We start from the raw sequence: 21,057 nt of genomic DNA on the forward strand, positions 1-21,057 counted from the left end.
TTCTTTCTGACCAGTACATGTTACCCAGACTAACCACAGGTCATTGAAAGGGTTCAACTGAATGCAATAATCACATCTTTATTCTGTGGAATGGCTCACAGTGCCCCATCCATAGGCAACTTCACAGCAAGAGGGAGGGCTGGCATAGCCTCATACCTGCTGCCAGAACACAGGGACGTGTAATAGTTTTCCTTACCTTTGCATTTGAAATCCTGCTGTTGTAATCACCCAATGGGGTTCATTTTGCCCACTGCCCAGACAGGCCGATTATCAAGACAACAAACTGTTTCTGCAATAGAGAAACAATTTAATTCATGTACAGCCGGCTGAATGGGAGATCAGAGTTTTATTATTACTCAAAACAGTCACTCCCAAAATTTGGAGCCTGGGGTTTTTTAAAGGATAATTTGGTGGGTAGGGAGCCATGTAGTAGGGAGAGCTGACTGGTGGGGTCTGAGATGAAATCATAGGGCGTCAAAGCTGTCCTCTTGTGCTGAGTCATTTCCTGGGTGGGGGCCACAAGACCAGATGAGGCAGTGTATTGATCTGAGTAGCACCAGCTGATCCATCGAGTGCAGGATCTGAAAATGATCTTGAGCACCAATCTGAGGTTTTATAGTAGTGATGTTATCCATAGGAGCAATTGGTAAGGTTTAGAGTCTTGTGGCCTCTAGCTAGCTACATGACTCCTATGCCATCATTTCTAATCTTGTGGCTAATTTGTTAGTCCTACAAAGATATTCTGGTCCCCTGGCAAGAAGAGGGTTCATTTTGGCAAAGGGCTGCTATCATCTTTGTTTCAAAGTTAAACTATAAACTAGGTTCCTCCCAAAGTTAGTTCAGCCTATGTCCAGGAATGAACAAGGACAGCTTGGAGGTTAGGTGCAAGATGGAGTCAGGTAGGTCAGATCTCTTTCACTGTCTTAATTTTCTTTCTGTTATCATTTTTGCAAAGGTGGTCTCACTGTTTTCTCCAAAAGTCTTCCAGTCAAACCCAGGAGGTAAGTAAGGCACAGAAGACCTACAGCTTAGAGCACCCATGCAGCTGTGCCCACCTCCCCACATTGGACAGCCCACAGCACTAGCTGCAGTTCTCCTGATCCTCACTAGAGTAGATCTTGACATATTTGTCCTTCCCAAATGTACTTGGAGTTACCTAACATGCGTTAGGCCCAGCCATGCTTATGGTATTGCTCAGCTCCCTCCCACCAAGCAACTATAATGGTTGATGCCTTCTGGGTTCTTCCTGTTCAGAGGGCTTTATGCATCATCTCAAGTCATCTTCACAATACTCCCAGACGACAGTGCTGCTAGCGTTCCCATCTCACAGATGAGGACACTGCAGTGCAAAGAGGCCACACAATGTCCCAAGCAAATAAGTACCATGGTAAGTTATGCGTAAAGCACATGGAACACTGGTAAAAGAGTAAGTTAATTAAAAAAAAAAAATAGTCATAACTCACGCTTACTGAGTTCTGTTTATCAAGCCCTGCGCCAAGTGCTGCGTGAACTCTGTTTCCTTAAATCCTCGTGTCGGCTGGTGTGGAAATTACATCGGAAGCATGGGCAGGCTCTGCTATCAAGGAGAGTGACCACATTTAAAAAGGCACTATCTTTTGACCTTCTGTTCTATTATCTCTTGCTCTGACTGCTAATGTTTCAAACACAGGTTGAACAGAACCAGTTTTCCCACTGCTTCCTCGAACGTCCTCTCATTCTTCACAACCATCGGGTCTGGGATAACAGGTGTGCTCCCTGTTCTTCCCTCCCAGAACCTCCAGCTGTGCCACTGGGAATTATTATTCCCAACTTAGAAACGAGGGAAGGAAGTTCAGATAAGCTAAGTAACTTGCGCGAGTTCATTCAGCTTTCAAGGGAACAAGTCATGGTGAGGAAAGGGAGGTATAAACCCAATGCCTGGCTCCAGAACAAACAAGGAAGATTAGGGCATCTCAGGCAAAGGAAACAGCTCGGACAGAAGTATGAACAAATGTTTTTGATTAAGAGCTCCAGATGAATGTGTACAGTGGAGTACAGGGCACTTGGTGGGCAGCAGTTGGGTAGCAAAGGAATTTTTATGTTGTAGGGGAGGAAAAAACTTTTCCTCTCCTCTCTCCCATTCAGTCTCTGTGGGGTCTGCAGATTAAACTGACAAAAGACAGATGAGTAAGACAAAAAAAAGAGTTTATTTACATCTGCAACGGAGAGATTCAGTGACGAGTAACTCACCCCAATAGACAGCGATAATGGGTTTATATACCAAACTGAGCTAGGGGACTGGGGAGGAGTGTCAGGGCTTCAATGAGAAGGTATAGAAGGTTCTATCAGGCTTTTTGATGTGAATAGAATGGGCAGTCTATCTCCCTGGCAGCTGAATCCACAGGGAAGACCTCAAGGGAGGGCTACTGACAGCTGTATTTTCTGAGAGGTTCTGCTTTACAGCCTTTAGAGAAGTTCTGATAATAATTTCCTTCTGCCTCTTTCTTCTTTAGCTAAAGAAGCTCTGGCATTAAAAGTAATGGCAAAAACCGCAATGGCTTTTGCACCAACCTAATAATCTCCATACCAATTGTAGGGATTTTGAGTGGTTCCCCACCATGCCATGCCAAAGCATGGCTCTTTATCCTTCAGCCAGAGCTTTTTAAAGCAGTGCTTTCATATGACTAGTTCTACATATCACAAAGACCTTTGACCAGGATATTGCAAAATAATTTAATGGATTTAGTTAATTAGCAAAACCGACAAGGAAGGATAACAGCACTATTATCCCGCTTATGTGAATAAGGAAACCAAGGCAGAGCAGTCAAATGATGTGCGAAGGATTGTGGATTATTAGTCACAAAGCAAAAACCTTGTGCCCGGGTCTTCCAAATCCTGGTCCTGAACTCTGTCCCTAACAGCGACACAACGTTTGACTCCAAGAAAGCTGCCAGTCGGCGCACACTTAGTCCTGTGCTAAAACACAGGAAGAGCTCCAAGCCCCAGTTACCCCCACGCTTGCCACATTCAGGGCCTACTTGAGCTGCATTACTTATGTGCTGTCTCTTCCACAGGTTAGCAGAAAAATACCCGCCACTCTCAGTATCTTTTGTGTTTGTAGCTGCAAATATTTATTCACAAAGCAAGAAAGAAAATTCAGAGCCCAGCTGACTTTGTCATCCTATGAGCCTCTGCACTGCCTGTTGTACTTTCCCTCTCCAGGTCAGGGCAAAAAATAATTAATCTTCAGCAAACTGAGTGACTGCATTTCAACAAGTTTAAAGCATCTCATTGAAGAAAATACACCTCAGTCTGGTTTGAGATCCTCGGCAGACTTGGTTACCCTATCATGTTGGGTAAATCTTTTGAAGAATTCTAAGAACCTCGTCACAGGAAAGGGTGGCTTAGGGGCCTCTAGCTGTTCTCTGGGCTCCTTTGAGTTCAGAGTTTTGATGTTAGGCGGGGCCAAGAAAAGTTGTTTGCAGGGAGGGAGGAGGATGGGAGGAGCGGCAACCATGGGCCAGAAGAATCAGTCACATAAAACCTTGGCTAGCCAAGTATATGACTTCTGAGGACACAGGGCCCCTTCTTCATAGACGGCTATGTCCCCAGCCCCCAGCACGGCACAATAAATAAATTTTAATATAGTTCAAATATATTGCTGACTTAGCAATGAAGAAAATAGGAAGAGGCAACTCAGCCAGGACCCTGGAGACAGTGGCCTAGGGAGGAGTCCTGGTCTCAGCCCCCCAGCTACATGACCTTGGGCAAGTTATAGAACTTCCCTAAGCCCATTTCTGCTCTGTAAAATGGGGGTCATAGGAACATCTACCTAACAGATATTGGGGCCAAGGGGAAACTTCCCCATCACCTTCTGATGTTTCACTGGAACTGCTGACAAAAGCTGATTAATAGGAGACAAGGTAGACACATGTATTTGATCATAGTTTTACATGACACGGGAACTTTCAGCATGAAGACCCAAAGATACAGGGGAAACTGTCTATTTTATGCTTATGTTCAACAAAGTATGGATAGAAAGGGTCTGATCTAACACTGAGACTGGGAAAGCCCAGCGCTGTCCATCTCAATTCTTCTTGGTCTCTTGTGCAGCGTTTCTTCCTACTGGGTGTGGGACAGGACCCTCTCTGGCAAGGGGGTCTTATGACCTACAGTCAAACAAGGCAGGTCAGATAATTTCTTCATGGCCAGTTTTTACACAGAAAGACAGGAGGAAAGTTAAAGTAATATTTTTAGGTTATGGCTGACTTGGGGGAAAAGGATTCTGGCTTCTGTTACCCACTTTGAGGAAAGGGGATTCTAGTTTCTATGGTTAGCCTTGGGAGAGAATGAGAAGCCAGAGATAAGAGAGCAGGAGAAAGCCAGAGAGAAACTGTTGCTTCTGAGGCCTTCATTTTGGGGCATTGTTTTCTAAGACCCTACACACAGTACCCATAAGAACTGAAGGAGAAACCTCATAGAAACACTTAACCTGGTGTCTGCCACCTACCAAGTGCCCAATACGTGTTAGTTATTATTAATTAAAAATTCAAGATTGTCCTCCCTGATCCCAGAAAGTCTGTCGTCTCAGTGAACTTTCACGGGTTTTTTTTTTCTTTCTTATTCCTAGAAATGGTATTTGCAAGATGTGTGTATTTGTAAATCTTTGTTCACCACCAAACAAACCAAAACCATTTCCTCATCCAGTTCATCAGTTCCTCATAAACAAAGCACAACTTCTCAGCCAAAAGTTTGTCATCAAAGCTTGCTTTCTTCATTGTTTAACTCAGTTGTGTTTTGTTTCTTATTTTCTGGGAAATGTTGTTGTCCTCAGGTTCCTCTTCCCCAGAGCCAGCAGCCAGGCACCACTGTTTCCATCTCGCTAAGCACATCATGGACATCCTGTGGAGATAATGGATTCCAGAGAGCAAGGGGCCACTTACATGGAAGAGCCCGGAGTCTCTGGGTAAAGGGTGACAGTGCAGAAACCTCACTAATGCACTCTTTCCATTACCATTCTGCAATTTTTCCTGTCTCCCACTATTACCTTCGATTAAGCTTTCCTCTTTAAAACCGTTCATCTGCCCGGGGTCATTGTCTTTCATCTGGCCCAGCAGTCGGCAGCCAGAGATGGCCCTGACACTTCTCGGAAACCTCAATGTCTGGGGCCGGATACATTTCTAGAAGCCTCCTTAACATGGTTCTTTACGTTGAACGTTTTCAGCTTTAACAAAAGCCACATGAACACGGGTCTGGAAAAGGTGATACACTTGAAGAAAAAGAAAAAAAAAAGTCACTGGCTTTATTTGTGTTCTGTTCCCTGGAGGTGGGCAGGCCAGAGTGGAGGTAGACCAGTGAATTGGTTTGTTTTACAACGGATTTCGCAGCTATGGGCAGATTCTTGAATTTTCTTTGGTGTGTCATTTTAACTCATTTTGTGTCCTGACAACTCTGAAAACCCGGACTACTCCAGTAGCTCTTTCACCAGCCACACCCGAGAAGAGAGAAACTGAGGTGGGCCAGAACTGATAGGAAAGCTATGCTATGACCCCAAGAGAATCTCACTCTGGAGCACTTGTCTACCAAAATGTTGGAAAATCTTTTATTTTCTAACGCTCTGCTTCACTTCCCCACACTCCTGCTTGCATCTTCCAGAAATAATTGAAATCCTGGTCCTTAGTCTCTACATCATTTAAAAGTGTCTGCTCCTGTAATATCTGTGTGCTGCCACCAGATGGCACCAAAAGTCACAACTCTATTGGTATACTATGTGCCAGGCACCTTGCTAGGCATTAAGAATCCAGTAGTGAACAAAAAAGACAGGGACCCAACCTCTCTGAGTCAAGCAGGAAGGCAGACATTAAACAAAATATTATAAATATTTGAATGGCAATGCTGAGAGAAAGTGCCCAGAGGCTAATCCTGGGAGCGAGCAGAGACAGCAAAGTTCACACATATTCTATGGCCTTCCCCACATTGTCCAGCCACCTTGCAGTTAGGCAAGGCCTTGTGACCATTGAGGCCAATGAGATGTGAATGAAAATCATATGTGACCCCTTAGAGCCAAGGTAGAGAAAAGTGAGTATAATTTCTCTATGCTTGTCTCTTCCTTTGCTGTGGTAGCTGGTAGCATGATGGGTGGCAGAGCCTCTGTTAGCCTGAATCCCTGAGTAAGTATGTGGAGGACAGCCATCACAGAGCCATCACTAACCCCATGCTACTTGACCCCAATCCTCCACAGCTCGTGTTGGATAGGTAGCATAAGTTTTATTGAATTAAGCCATAAAGAGTTGGGGGTTGTTTCTGCAGGTATGTCAGTCTGCCTAAGGACTAACTTTGTAGCTGCAGCGATGGAACTAAGAGTGGAGTCTTTCTCCTCTAAGTGAGTGGGCCTTTGCATAAGCAGCACAGACAGATGAGGGATGGAGGAAACAGAAGCAAGCTGCATTGCCACCACCTATCCTCCTGAGACCAGTGAGAAGGAGGGGACTTCCTAACCAAAGAAGCTAGGAAAGCCAACAGGGTCTTAAGCATTTCAAGCAGCATACTGAGCACGTGGTAACAGACCAAAAGGGTATGATTATTCCAGCAGATCCAGGTTCTGGCCAGGGGAGAGCAGAGCCTGATGTAGCTGATCTCAGTAGGGGTAGCTTGTAGACTTGTCCCAGGCTGCCCACAGATACGGCCCTGGGGCATCTCTACTTATAACAGCCACAAACATAATGAAAAAAAAAAAAATAGGTAGGTAGCCGTGGGGTTAGTGGGGCACCAATTACCCCATAAATCAATTTGCTTGTGTGTGTGTGTGGAGTGGGGGTTGCGGGAGCTTCTGATTTTGATATAATTTCAAACAAGAGAAAAAAATGGAAGAATCGTAGAAAGAACTTCCACATACAATACGCTTCATCAAGGTTAATAGTCCATTTTAAAAGTTACTAAAAACCAAGTAATCTCTTTCATACCCAACCTAGCTATAATGCCTAACCCAAACTTCCATATTAAAATTTCATGAGTCAGCTTTATATATAAGATTTGCAAAATATGACAGAGTACTGATATGGTTTGGGTGTGTCCCAACCCAAATCTCAACTTGAATTGTATCTCCCAGAGTTTCCACATGTTGTGGGAGGGACCTAGGGGGAGGTAATTGAATCATGGGGTAATTGAATCTTTCCCGTGATATTCTCAGGACAGTGAATAAGTCTCACGAGATCTGATGGACTTATCAGGGGGTTCCACTCTTGCTTCTTCCTCATTTTCTCTTGCCACCACCATGTAAGAAGTACCTTTCGCCTCCTGCCATGATTCTGAGGCCTCCCCAGCCATGTGGAACTGTAAGTCCAATTAAACCTCTTTTTCTTCCTAGTTTCAGGTATGTCTTTATTAGCAGTGTGAAAAAGGACCAATACAAGTACCCTTAATGTATAGTTATTTTATATTTAAAAAAAAAGTAACACTCATTAGAAAAATAGGCAAAGGCCATAAGTAGCCATTTGAAAAAAGGAACAGAATGGACAAAATTATGAAAAATTCAATCCCTCTAGTAATAAATATAAATTAAAACCTCATTTTCCACCTAGCAGACTAACAAGGGTTTATATATATGATTGTACTTTTGTTGGCGATAGTATGAGAAAATGGCACTTGCATACATAAGTGCTATTTCTGGAAATTGGTGCAATGAATGATGTAATTGGCTTCCCTGGCAACAAATATCAAAAAAATTTTTTATTAATGCACTTGCCTTTTAGCACAGCAATCTTAATTCTAGGAAGGTATCTGAGGGAACAGGCAAACAAATGTCCCTGACCCACCCCAAGAAGAAGTGTATCTATTGGCTGGGCGTGGTGGCTCACACCTGTAATCCCAGCACTTTGCAAGGCCGAGATGGGCAGATCACAAGGCCAGGAGATCGAGATCATCCTAGGTAACACGGTGAAACCCCCTCTCCACTAAAAATACCAAAAATTAGCCCAGCATGGTGGTGGGCGCCTGCAGTCCCAGCTACTCAGGAGGCTGAGGCAGCAGAATGGCGTGAACCTGGGAGGCGGAGCTTGCAGTGAGCCGAGATCGCACCACTGCACTCCAGCCTGGGCGACAGAGCGAAACTCCGTCTCAAAAAAAAAAAAAAAAAAAAAAAAAAACCAGAAGTGAATCCATCACAACATTATCAAAAAAAAAACAAAAACAAAAACAAACAAACAAACAAAAAACAGAATGAAGAAACTTTGGTCAATTAAATGATGGTGTTTTGTACAAAGCACTAACACCACCTACGTAGCACTTATAGAATGCCAGGCTCTGTTCTTAACTTTTTGCATTTATTAACTTATCTAGGCCTCCCAATAGATAGGTACTACAATTACTGTCAGCATTTCACAGATGATGAAACTGAGGAACAGAGAGGTTCGCTAACCAGGTCATAAAGCTAGTCAATGCAGAACTAATATCTGCATCTAGGCGGTCTGGGCTGAGTCAGCTCTCTTAGACATACATTACACAACCTTTCATTGGATGTGTAAGCCTCTCTCTGCAGCTACTAAAATGACAAAGTAGATTGTATTCACTGTCATGAAAAATGTTCATAAGATATGCATGAGAAAAGTCGATTATGAAACATTAAGTACGGTATGCAACCATCATTTTAAAAGGAATTATATATACATGAGTATAAGAATATATAAAAAATGGCCAGGCACGGTGGCTCATGCCTGACATCCCAGCACTTTGTGAGGTTGAGGTGGGCGGATCACGAGCTCAGGAGTTCGAGACCAGCCTGACCAACATGGTGAAACCCCATCTCTACTAAAAATACAAAAAGTAGTCAGGCATGGTGGTTCATGCCTGTAATCCCAGTTACTCAGGAGGCTGAAGCAGGAGAATCACTTGAACCCAGGAGGCAGAGGTTGCAGTGAGCCAAGATCATGCCTTTGCACTCCAGCATAGGTGACAGAGCGAGACTCCACCTCAAAAAAAAAAAAAAAAAAAAAAAAAGAATGCATAAAAAATTTCCTCAAAAGATTAGCAGTGTTGGGATTGTAGGAGAATTTTAGAATTTTGCTTCTTTTACATCTCTTCATTTGCTAAGTTTTCCACAATGATCATATAATTCTTGTAATATAAAATTTTAAATGAATAATTCTACTACCCAATCCTGCTTTCTCCTCTGTAATTCCACAAATGGTCTCAGGGACACTCCCTAATAAATATCCTGCAGACCGACCTTTATCTCAGACTCTGCTTCCCAGAGAATTCAGCCTCTGAAGCATCCCAACAGTGCCAAGAGTGGTCCAAGAAAGCAGGCAATGAAATGATGCTTAGAAACTGGCTCACTCACCATCTGGCTGGCAATGAAGACCCCATCACCGGAGGCAGAGGAGCACAGACAGCTCCTGTTCCAATTACTAAAACTTCCTTTATGGCGAATTAGAATGGTGCATAGGGAAAAGGGAATACGATAGCTGGTGCTATGTACTTAGTGTTAGAATAATATAGGGGAAAGAGTAATCTTCGAGAAGTGAGATAGGATGCTGTTGCTATACTCCATTGAAGTTTTACAGAAATAATTTAGCTCAAGAAAAGGCTCAGAGCAATTAATGGGCTACTGAAAGCCAGCGTTCAAGTCAGAGGGTCTTTAGGAAGGTAAAGAGGCTTTCCTCACCTGAAGAGAGAGGGCAGGAAAAGTTGAGGCCCAGGTACAGTCCCATGTCTTAATGGTGATTTTTGCCAGAACTCCAGTGAGGGTTAAAATTCTTAATCAAGGCAGATCTGTTATGTCAAGGTTAGGAATGTGGTTGGGGAAGAATGAATCCCGACCTGTGAGGTGGAATGGAATACATAGGTTAATTTTCCTCACACTCTTGAGTTCCCAGATTCCTCTAGATCTTTTCCATCTGAAGAATAAAGTGAACCACCTCTCTCTGTTAAGAGCTAGGACCACTCCCTTACTTGAAGACAATGCAGAGTCCTCTATCTCCCCTCTGGGCCACTGGGCCTCTAACTGTGTCTTCTAACTAGAAATAAGTTGCAGCTTAACCCAGCTGCAGATGTGCTAGGCCCGACAAAGGAGAAAAGGGACTGCACCCCAGGGAGATCCACCTAGCATGTCCACACATGGGACTGGCTTCTGAGTTACTTGATCAAAGAGGCTAGAACAGAATACTGAATAAGGAAAATGTTGACAAAAATAAGTCGAACTCTGTAAAATATTTGAAGGGATTCATTCTGAGCCAAATACAAGTGACAAAGGTTCAAGGCATAGTCTCACGAGGTCCTGAGAACATATGCCCAAGGTGGTTGGGTTACAGCTTGATTTTATGCATTTTAGGGGGACAGAAGTTAAAGGCAGACATTCATGGATACATGGAAGGTATACATTGGCTCAGTCTGGAAAGATGAGACAACTCAAAGTGGAGGCGGGGTGCTTCCAGGTCATAGGTGGATTCAAAGATTTTCTGAGTGGCAGTTGGTTGTAAGAGTTATTAATCTAAAGATTTGGAATCAATAGAAAGGAGTGTCTGGGTTAAGATAAAGCGTTGTGGAGACCAAGGTTCTTATTATGTAGATGAAGCCTCTAGGAAACAGGCTTCAGAGAGAATAGAGGGTAAAGGTCTCTTGTCAGACCTAAAAAGGTGCTAGATTCTTAATCTCTCCTGGATCAGGAAAAGACCTTGAAAGGGAAAGGGATTCTCTACAAAATGTAGATTTTCCCCATAAGAGACAGCTGTGCATGGCCATTTCAAAATATGTCAAAGAAATATATTTTGGAGTAAAATATTTTGTCTGCTTTCAAGGCCTGCTATCTGTCATGTGATGTTATCCTAAAGTCAAGTTGGAATTTAGTATATTATTGCTACAAAGAGTCTGTTTTGTCAGTCTTAAGATCTCTGTTTCAATCTTAATGCTGGTCAGTTGTGCCTGAACTCCAAAGGGACAGGAGTGTCTAATGAGGCATGCCCAACTCCTCCTTTCCATAATGGCTTGAACTAGTTTTTCAGGTTTATTTGGGAATTCACTTGGCAGAGAGAAGGTATCCATTCAATCAATTGAGGGACTTATAATTTTATTTTTGGTTTACAAAAAGTTTATTGGTTTAGGAGTATGTTTCTGAAATGCAGATGTTAACTTTCTAGCAAGGACCCTAAGCAATGGTATGTTCTAATCTCTAGGCTATTTCTTAGATGCATGGGAAAAGCAATGGCTCCCACTAAGGGAGGGTGAAATGCCAGAATTACTCTAGCAGCTGCTGGAAGAAGGGATTGAAAGATTCACAGAAGTGGGCATGCTGGAGTAGATCTACCACGTGAAGCCAGGATACTCACCAAATAATTACAGTGCACAGGAAAGCCATAAGCAGTACACTGGTGAAAAGCACACCAGCATCACTAAAAAGCACAGTGATGCCTCTTCTTCGCAGGTCATTGGTAACTGTAGAAAAGGTGATCGCAGAACACAGAACTAAGCTAACTGATAGCAACAGAGATGATCACAACCACCCTGCTACCCAGTGGGGGTAGGGGGAGTAGAGGACAAATGATGACATGTAGCTGTCAAAAATCAGATAGATGTAATCGTCATGATGAGCAGCAAAGTTGGAGCAGTCCAGAGGGCCAGGCCAAGACAGCTATAGAAACAGTTAAGAAAACACAGCATTCCTAGGGGCAAAATAGATGGACAGTTAACAAAGAACTCTTCAATTTACCATCAAAATAAACCAAAAATGAATGATCAAGACACTGAAGGAGCTGGGCACAGTGACCCATGCCAGTAATCCCAACATTTGGGGAGGCTGAGGTGGGTGGATCACTTGAGGCCAGGAGTTCAGGATGAGCATGGGTAACATACTAAGACCCTGTCTCTACAAATAATAATAATAATAATAATAATAATAATAATAATAATAATACAAACACTAGCTGGGTATGGAGGTGCACACCTGTAGCCCCAGCTACTCGGGTGGCTGAGGCAGGAGGATTGCTTGAACCCAGTAGGTTGAGGCTGCAGTAAGCTGTGTGAGCAGCCTGGGTGAAATAATGAGACCCCGTGGAGAGAGAGAGAGAGACAGAGAGAGAGAGACAGAGAGAAGGAAGGAAGGAAGGAAGGAAGGAAGGAAGGAGGGGGGAGGGAGGGAAGGAGAGAAGGAAGGAAGGAAGGAGGGAGGGAGGGAGGGAAGGAGGGAGGGAGGGGAGGAAGGAAGGGAAAAAAAAGAAAAAAAGAAAAAAAAAACAAAAAAAAACAAAACACCAGAGGGCAGTTGCCCCAATAAAAAATCCATGATTTCCTGCCCAGTTACTGGAGCTAACCCAGGTTTTAGACTTGGAACCCAATGAGGGAAGGTGAAGCCAAGTTCCCAGAAGGAAGGACTTTCCAAAAGAGAATCTACAAATGGCCAATAAAAACATAGAAAGCTGTAAACATCAGTTGTCATCAGGAAAATACAAATTAAAACTGAGATGAGACACCATTCCCACTTAAAGTTGCTAATATCAAAAAGACTAGCATTACCAAATGTTAGCCAAAATGTGGAACACTTGATTTAGGATCAAAACTCAAACTCATATTCATCAGGTGTGAGTCCTTGCAGTGTCAAAGTATACATCAGAAACTAATACTGCCCTTCCCAAGACCTGAAGAAGTATGCAAAGGGTTCAGGGTAGAAGCACCTGCTGCTGTGGCCTCTTTTTCATATATTAAAAAAAAGACTTTCATCTCTTTCTGGAAATATGTAACCTCTGAAAATATTTTGGTGGGTAACCTTCTGGACATTTTTTAATACTACACAAATTGTTTAGTAGCCTAGTTTTTAGACCTAATTTTAGACTACAAAAATTGAGAAGGTGGCACAGAGGGTTCTCATGCCCCTCTCACCCAGTTTCCCCTATTATTAACATCTTACATTAGAATATTAAATATATTTGTTATAATTAATGAAGTAATATTAATACATTATTATTCATGAAAGATGTTTGTTTGTTTGTTTTTCATTCCAATTGCCTCCGTTTTTCCCTAATGTCCTTTTCGTGTTCCAGAATTCCACCCAGGGTACACCTGACATTTAGTCCTCATGTCTGCTCAGGCTCCTCTTAACTGGGGCAGTTTCTTAGACTTACCTTGTTTTTGATGACCTTGACAGTTTTGAGTACTGCTCAGGTGTATCAAAGGATGTGCCTATAATGAAATTTGTCTATTTTTTTCTTGTGGTAAGACTGGGGTTATGGGGCTCTGCCGGCTTTTTTCTTTAATCAAGGATTTGGATCACTTGGGGGCTAAACTTTGAAAATGGTCCCAATTACTGACTGAAGAGAGAGTTCTTCCTGATCTCTGGAAAACCTGTCTCTTGCCACTTTAGTGGGCTGAATTAACGTTCAAATTCCAAGTCAAAAATAATAGAAAAGAAAGTCTTCAAAAATGTGCTTTTTAAAAAGACCTCCTCTTTATACTGCAGAGCCTATAAAGAAACATCTATGACCATGTGCTTTTATTTAATTAACATTTGTTTTAAAAGTACTGTTTCCCTGTATTCTGTGGGCACAGAGGTCATAGTTCAGTTCAGTAAAGAGATTTTTCGAATCACTTTATAATCGTTGTGTTTTAATGAAATTCTGAGGAGCAATTAGTTTTTATGAAGGTAATTGGCATTCAAACATCACTTGTGATTGAGAGTTTGTTTTCTTTTTCTCTCAGCACAAAAGTGGAAGTGCATGGTAGAGAAGAAAAATCAGTGCACGCTTAATTGGCTTTCAATAGAAAAGCAGGCAGCTGCTCTTCTTGATATATACATTTGTGGCACTTTTTTATCTTGTAAATATCTCAAGCTAAATAAATGAAAAGAAATTTTGAGGAAACAGTTTGCTGTATGAAAAACATGAGTTTTCTTTAAAGTACAACTTACATACAGTAAAATATACAAATTAGATATCAATTTGATGAATTTTGCAAACGGTAAACCCATGTGTCTTCTATCCCAAACTAAATAAGGAACATTTCTATCATTGAAGAAAATTCCCTTATTCCCCTTTCCAGTGAATTTACCCTTCCTCCTCCCAAGAGAAATGACTTTCTGATTTTCATCACCAAGGGTTTGTTTTGCTTATTCTTGATTTCATATAAATGAATCAGACTGTAAGCTTTTGTGTCTAGTTTCTTTCAATTAATATAAGATACTGAGATTAACTAGCCATAATAACATCAATGCGCAGCTCAAGAGACATAGCTCCACTGGCCTCTATGCCCAGCAGACCCACCTGTAACATTTTTTTACTTTTATTTTACTTTAGTTTTGAGACAGAGTCTCTCTCTGTCAGCCAGGCTGGAGTGCAGAGGCACAATCATGGCTCACTGCAGCCCCCACCTCCCAGGCTCAAGTGATCCTCCCACCTCAGCCTCCCAAGTAGCTGGGACTATAGGCACATGCCACCACACCTGGCCATTTTTTTTTTTTTTTTTTCTGTAGAGACAGCTCTCACTGTTTTGCTGGGGCTGGTCTTGAATTCCTGGGCTCAAGAAATCCTCCTGCCTCAGCCTCCCAAAATGCTGGGATTACAGGCATGAGCCACTAGACCCAACCCATCTGTAATCTTCTGTTCATCCCAGATGACTTTCTTTAGCTGGGATACTGAAATCTAGAGCATCTCCAGAAGAAGGGTCTGGGAGACATTTAAGACTGAGAAACAGTTGAGAGAATTCAGGCCTGAAAACAGGTTTAGGAGAAGGAAAAGAGAAGAAAAGGGGGAACAAGTAATGGTCATACAATATTAGGTCTGTCATCTGAAAGGGGAAACAGACTTTGTGTCTAGTTCCAGAATTAGAACTCGTGGCTGGAAATTACTGGGAGGTCGTTTTCAGCTCTGTATAAAGAGGAACATCTTTCAACAGCAGGTCACTGGGGTCCCTTGAATGGTAGTTAAGTTTCTCAACACAGGAATTGTACACAAAGAGGCTAATAGCCATTTGTCATAGATGCTGTTAAAGGAAATCCCCCATTAGGTAGGCGAGAACATCTTCCTATGTCTTGTGGCTTTCAGTTTAGACAAAGGTAGGCTTTACCTCCACTTTGTACTAGTTGGTCAGTGCTGAGTTTCTAATCTTGCATATTTTACATTGGCAAGAAGGTCATATGATTTTCCCCCCATGTACCTTAGAACCAGCTGCTGCCATGAAAACTTATTAAGCCTAAGTATTCAGACCTCAGGATGAATTCTGTGTTTTCATTTTCTTTTTGAGATGGAGTCTTGCTCTGTTGCCCAAGCTGGAGTGCAGTGGCACAATCTCAGCTCACTGCAACCTCTGCCTCCCGGGTTCAAGTGATTCTCCTGCCTCAGCCTCCTGAGTAGCTGGGATTACAGGCACGCACCACCATGCCTGGCTAATTTTTGTATTTTTAGTAGAGACAGGGTTTCACCATGTTGGTCAGTCTGGCCTCGAACTCCTGACCTCGTGATCTGCTTGCCTTGGCCTCACCAAGTGCTAGGATTACAGGTGTGAACCACCATGCCCAGCCTGTGTTCTCATTTTCAGAGCATTCACTATAAGAAAGAGTCCTTCCTCTGTCTTGCTCCTCAGTGATCCTGCTGGATAGCCACAGGCAGCGTGAAGTCATCATCCCCCACAAACATAAACATGGCACCCACAAGGGCAGGTGCTACTGAAGGGTTTGCTCTGCCCTCCTTCAAGATCCAGTTTGCCATTGAAATTAAAACACAGAGCTCGGCAAATCTTTTGCAAGTCATCCTCAGTGAGTTGGATAAATGCAGAAGAGAAAGTAATGAGAAGAGAGGAAACGTTTATAAGAGAAGCGGCTATCCCGCAGGTAGCCGAAAGGTCTCCCTAATCTATCTACATCTGCACCCACCTTTCCTTCTCCAATTTCCAGCCCATGGTCATTGAGCCTGGATTAGATATCTCAGTATAAACCCCACCCAAAGCAGCTGTCCTCAGGAGAAAAGAAAGCAGAGGAAATAAGTTGGTTATTCAGCAGATCCCAAGTTGACTTCTTTCACCTACAAATCCCAATTATTATTACTATTATTGTTATTATTTTTTGAAACAGGGTCTTACTCTGTCACTCAGGCTGGAGTACAACGGTATGATCTCAGCTAACAGCAACCTTTGCCTCCCAGGTTCAGGCAATTCTCTTGCCTCAGCCTCCCAAGGAGCTGAGATTACAGGCACCTGCCACCACGTCCAGCTAATTTTTGTATTTTTAGTAGAGACAGGGTTTTGCCATGTTGGTCAGGCAGGTCTCGAACTTCTGACCTAGGTGATCTGCTCACCTTGGCCTCTTAAAGTGCTGGGATAACAGGCATGAGCCACCATGCCAAGCCCTAATCCCAATTTTAACAAGTATCTTCGTTGTCTTCATAGTTTGTCCTGTGCCTTTTTCGTCCTCCACCTACTTTTTAGCTTTAATCTATCACAAAAATGTTTCAAACATCTATATCATGCCTAGAACTTCCCTTCCCTTTCTCAAAGCCACCATCTCTGAGAAGCCGGTCCATGAACCTCACCCGCTTGCTTCACTCTCTGACTCCACCTCTCACAGTCTGTAAACAGCCAGGGCATGCCAGTGTACCTCATTTACACATTGCCTTATACACATAGCAAAGTTGTTTGTAGGAATAAATGTTATGTTTCATAATACCTCAACTCAACAGAAATCTCATTTATTTTTTAATCTATATACATTCAACAACATGATGTTTACGGTGAAAGCAGAAAGGCCTCCCACATTGCAGCCCCAAGTGATTCATGGAGAGAAACCACTCCCAATAGCTGCCCCCTGGGGGGCTTGGTCAAGGCAGCTCTCCCGGTCAAGAAAGATCTCATGAGGCTTTTCTTCCACCCAGATATTTACATGAGGCTCTGCCCAGCCACACCGCTTCAGGAGAGCAGATGGGTATGACAGAGCTAAAAGAGCACACGGATGAGCATGCAAAAGAGCTAACACAACCTTGACTTTTCAGAGCTGATTCTGCTTTCAGAGACCATCTAGTCAGCCCATTCACCCAGAGAGAGGAAATGGCATTCACCCAATGCCTCCCTGTTAGTAAGGGGGCAGAGCTGGGGCAGGAACTCACATTTCCCTATTTGTGATTAACTCATCTTATACGATGAGCTAACATGGATGAACAAAGGTCATTGCATCGGTGGGAACTCGTGTAACACACAAACTGGGATTGACTTGGCCAATCACTACTGTCTGACAGTGACTCCCTAAACCCCAATTTCCCCTTCTGTGAAATGGGATAGTCACACCTACCTTATGGCATTTGTAAAGACGAAAACGGCAGAGGGCCTGGAGATGGCCTGCTGCCTATTGACATTAAAAGATTCCCTGCTCTTTTATTGCAACTCAGCCAGCCTCCAGCATTCATTTCAGGTCTGGTGTCTCCCTAAAACATACCAAAAATTGTCTCAAACATTTGAAATATGATTAGCTTTATGGGCAACATTAAAATTCTCCTCTTTAAAATGAATATTTTTCACATTATCTTTCTGCATTGTCTGGGCTAGAGTCAAAGTCAGAGGACATTTTTGGAAGTGTTTTGTGACTCAGCTGCTGTTTGAAACATCTGGGGCTTATTTTTCACCTTTGAAGAACACGGTGCCTCTTACTTTTACCTCTTGTAGAGCATCAAATACACTGGCACATTGGCTAAGGTAACACACATGCAAAAAAAAAATTGAGTAAATGATGCCTGGATGGAAACTTCTCCCCGAAAATCTCTTACTTTAGTTTCCAAACATACTCATAGAGGATAAAGGCCCTGCCAGCACTGGGAGGGAACAACAGACAGGGAGGGAGAGAGTACCCTTCCTTTGTAGGAGGTGGGGAACAATGAGACTCAGAGAGATATAGAGTAATCATGCTTTGGGTTGGGGAAATGGGCCCAGAGCATAGCCTGGGCTTCATGACATCCCCATGTGTTCCCTGGCTGAGAGGTGACTTAGAGAGGCAGGAGTTGTGGAGGAGGTGAGGCCATCCACTATTGACTTAATCTGCCATCAGGCAAGGCCACGTAAGTGGGCCTGCTGTTCTCCACACCCCCGCTCCCCAACAAGCACACAACCATACTCACGCCTGTTCTCTCAGGACTTCCCCTTCAAAGCTGCCTTAGTGCTCTTCGTAACCTGATTTCACTTCTAGAAAACATGCTGTAGGGGAGGAAACACCCAGAGAAATCTGTCCCAGCTCTGTATCACCACCCCTCTCACTCCAGATGGTTCTAGTTGCAAAAGTTTGCATTCTGAGCTTTCAGATACGACTGTGCTCCACATCCCCTCCACCCATAGACCTTCAGAAATATCCCACTCTCTGATCGGGGAACCTCCCATTTGTGTGCTCATGGACTCCCAAATTAGGACTATTTACTTGTCATAGTATCCTGCACACATTATCACTTTTTAATCCTGACCCTAAGAAGCATGTACTCTTATGCCTGGTTCAAGGGAGGGAAGACGGAGAGTTTAGGGAGATGACTCTCTCAGTACAAAAACAGAATTCTAACCAGGTGTGTCTCTATAATGCTGCTCATTCTACAATTAATTTCCCCCTAAACTGAATTCTCAAAAGGAAATTTTATTTTTTCTCTTAGGAAAATGAATCGATGCCCCAAAATTATTTTTAAAGCAATACAATGACATTCTTGGTTGCATATACAAAATCAATTGCCATTTTTTTTTTACCTACATAATCCCCACTTTGATTTTTGTTCCACACAGCCCATGTCTCAGAGATGCTGGTCACACCCTCGGATCCAGAATGGGACAGACTGGCATATAAATATCACTTTCCTCTTGGCAGTGATTGGTTCAGAAATGGGCATGTGAGCCAATTCTGGTCAATAAGCCTAGAGAATAGATTTGATAATGTCTTCTGAAGCTTCTTTCTCAGTTTTAAGAAAGAACCACAAATAGTAGTCTCTCTCTCACTGAATGTGAGTAAGAAAGAAAGCAGCCACAATGACTATGGATAGCCATCCCACCGTAAGAACAACCAGACTCAGGATGAAGCCAACCAGCCAACCCTGGGAATGTCTAATGAGAATAATGAGACATCACTTAATGACGTCACTAAGACATTGGCTCAACCAACCCTGAAGGCCCCCCCCCCCCCCGGACTTCCTGCCTTATAGGCAAATAAATGTCATATGACATTAACTGATTTGAATTAGGTTTTCTGTTTTTCACAGCTGAAAGCATCTTTAACTGATGCTGGGATTCACCACATTTCCTGCATCTGCAGAACTATGCAATCATCATTCACATCTTAAATAATGGTCTAGAGGTAGCACACACTCCTTAATCAACAAACAAAATACAGGCTTTGCATGCGGTGAGTTCCGTGTGGTGCCATAAAGATGGTCACACATTCTTTGTCATTGGGAGGCCATTGAGAGTTGACATCAGTTTCCCCTTCTCTTGAATCTGGGCTGGACTTGTGGTTATTTTGACCAGTAGAATGCAGTTGAAGTGACACTTAGTAATCTCCAAGGCTGACCCTTAAGAGATAGTTCAGCTTTGCTATATGACTGGCAACACTCTTTCTTGAAACCCAGCCACCATGTAAGACATTTACCTACCCCGTGGCCACCATTCTGTGAAGAGCCCACGCTAGCCATGATGAGAGAGACAGAAAGAGGGTGGCGGTGGGGGACCTGTGGAATAGCACTAAGGTACCAGATATGATAACACCTTTGAAATGTAGCCAAGTGAAACCAGCAGAAGCAATGTAGAACTAAATGACTGCTTAGTAGAGCCCTCCCCAAATTCATGACGTGCAAATAAAATGGTGGTTGTTTTAAGCCACAAAATTGTGTGGTAGTTTGTTATCTAACAATAGATAACTGGAACCGGAAGAAAACATAGAAACCTCTTTTTCAAAAGCTTCAATAGCAGTGGAAAAGCAAAAGCTTTCTGTGAACGTTCGTCTAAATACAAACTTCATCATCCAGCACACTCTCCTTCAAGTGCCTCAGTTAATCCCAGTTTTAAGGATGTGTGGCCGTGTTACAAGCTGCCTATACACTGCACTCGAGTGTCTGTAAAGATGATGCTGCTTTATCCCATTCCTTTCTGTTTTTCCTTACCACAGTTAGATCTCAGGTTCTTACCAAAGTTTTTAAAAGGTCAAACACATTGGCTCATGCCTGTAATCCCAGCACTTTGGGAGGCCAAGGCAGGCATATCGCTTGAGCTCAGGAGGTCAAGACCACCCTGGGCAACGTGGTGAAACCCATCTCTACAAAAAATACAAAAATTAGCCAGTGTGGTGGTGCACACCTGTAGTCCCAGCTACTCAGGAGGCTGAGGTGGGAAGATGGTTTGAGCCCAGGAGGTGGAGGTTGCCGTGAGCCAAGATCATACCACTGCACTGCAACCTAGACAATAGAATGAGACTCTGACTCAAAAAAAAAAAAAAAAAGAAAGAAAAGAAAAGGAAAAACAAATGTATATGAGAGAGTGATTGATGATCAGAGGGAGCCCACTTTCTTGGTCTCATGAACATTCTCAGTCAACACACACACATATACAACCCTTAAGTGCCAGTTCTGATTAGACTTGGGTCTCACTATGCTTGGCTTGGCAGGATTGCAGCTATTGTTCAAACATTTGTCCCATAAAAAATCAGGAGAATTTGAATTAACCACTAGTTTAAGCTGAGCTGACATTTTGAGCTAAATTTATTTTAACTAGGGATTTATGACAGGAAAGGAATAGTTCTAATTAAATAAGTATTAGCCTCAGTGTGAATAATGACCCCTTGGAAGTTTCTCAGTCCCCTAATAGCTCATTAACAGCTCATAAATGGGCTCCTTTTGTGTCCCAAGGCAAGTGTGAAAAGGAAGACTTAACTGATTAATGAGATGGGCTCAAACCAGATTAAAAATGAAAATTGGCTTTACGGACTCCAGACCTGCAAATCTACCCCACGTGAAAAGGAGAGATTATTTTTAAGGCATCCTGGGCGATCGCTGTGGGAACAGGGAGCGCACAGCCAAAGGCATTGATCTGTTAACGCCCTCCTTGTGACCCCTTTCACAGTGGCCCACAGAGGACCAGACAGCCAGTGGTGAGAGA

The 21,057-nt window shown here is 43.0% G+C and overlaps 2 long non-coding RNA genes across 6 annotated transcripts in view; one reads left to right on the forward strand and one right to left on the reverse strand.

Moving 5' to 3' along the window:
- The window catches only part of LOC117070890, a 749,288-nt gene extending 744,266 nt beyond the window's left edge, over positions 1 to 5,022 (forward strand). For all 4 annotated transcript variants that reach the window (XR_004432091.1, XR_004432090.1, XR_004432092.1 and 1 more), the window contains one exon: positions 4,814 to 5,022. This is a non-coding gene — a long non-coding RNA (uncharacterized LOC117070890). The remainder of the gene's footprint in view (positions 1 to 4,813) is intronic.
- On the reverse strand, positions 197 to 18,148 carry LOC117070892. Of its 2 annotated transcripts, XR_004432096.1 has the most exons (4): positions 18,057 to 18,148; positions 17,237 to 17,369; positions 1,464 to 1,573; positions 197 to 289 (listed from the first exon to the last, which is right to left on the reverse strand). It is a non-coding gene; the product is annotated as an uncharacterized LOC117070892 (long non-coding RNA). The 2 variants fall into 2 exon arrangements; XR_004432095.1 differs by lacking the exons at positions 197 to 289; positions 1,464 to 1,573 and adding an exon at positions 2,460 to 4,881.
- Between the last annotated feature and the right edge of the window lie 2,909 nt (positions 18,149 to 21,057).

The sequence above is a fragment of the Trachypithecus francoisi genome, unplaced genomic scaffold (genome assembly GCF_009764315.1).
Source record: "Trachypithecus francoisi isolate TF-2019V2 unplaced genomic scaffold, Tfra_2.0 Lachesis_group3, whole genome shotgun sequence".
NCBI classification, from domain to species: Eukaryota; Metazoa; Chordata; class Mammalia; order Primates; family Cercopithecidae; genus Trachypithecus; species Trachypithecus francoisi.